Below are 962 nucleotides of genomic sequence, written 5' to 3'. Positions count from 1 at the left end.
AGTTTTTTTTATTATGCTGATCATAAAACAATTTTACACTGTGTTATGTCATTGGCTGATCTTTAATAAATGTTTAACCAGTGTGTCAAACTCATTTTGAATTGATATTAGGTTGGTACAACATTAAGTAGCTTCTGATGTAGTTAAGCTACTTTTAACACATCAGTGTAACTTAGCTTGCTATAATTCTTTAGGTGGTAGCTTTTGTGTAGTGAATCTTAATTTATTGTTGAGTAACTGATAGCTTAGCTCACTACACTGGACAAGTAGCTTGCCCAAAACTGCCTATCAGAATCAGACATTGACAGTGATCATGCTAAGCTAGGCTATTGTCGGCAAGTTTGGACACAACTTGGCTTCCTATCATAGGCTCAACTTATGAAATATTGCTTCGGCGTCTGGCTGGCTAGTAGGCTTAACACCAGAATCGGATGATAAAAGATATTTGGTAGTGCTAAAACCATATGGTTTGTCTGTCCTGTTTTCCACTAAAGTAGCGCAAAAGGCTAGCAGGCTCACAGCTGAGACAACGAACTTTAGTTAACTCGCAAAAACATATCCCGCAAAAGGTCTCTCTCACATAGCTTACGCTTTAGCTGAGGTCTGCCCGCTGGAAGATGATAAACAAATAAATAAATAAAGTAGCCTACAAGCACGTTCTTACCTTTTGTGCAGAGTCACAGGCTACGGTTTGCAGGCTGATGTTGTTGATGATCTCCTAAATGTTGTTGCCTGCCTACATCCGGGTGCACAGCAGTCCTTGCAAACAACTAGTCGTACAATGTCAAATTGTAACAGATTACATTCACCACAATCGATCATAGACTAGTTCATCCACCATTCATTTGGGATATCCGATTTTTTGTATTTTTTTTTATATTGGTTTGTGTTAGGTTAATTGCCATGTTGATATGAACCTATCCAATGAACTGGCACGTCATTATTACGTCAGACGTAAATTC

This window comes from Cyprinodon variegatus, unplaced genomic scaffold (genome assembly GCF_000732505.1).
Source record: "Cyprinodon variegatus isolate N-32 unplaced genomic scaffold, C_variegatus-1.0 Scaffold1774, whole genome shotgun sequence".
NCBI classification, from domain to species: domain Eukaryota; kingdom Metazoa; phylum Chordata; class Actinopteri; order Cyprinodontiformes; family Cyprinodontidae; genus Cyprinodon; species Cyprinodon variegatus.
Note: the sequence above shows the minus strand (reverse complement) of the source record.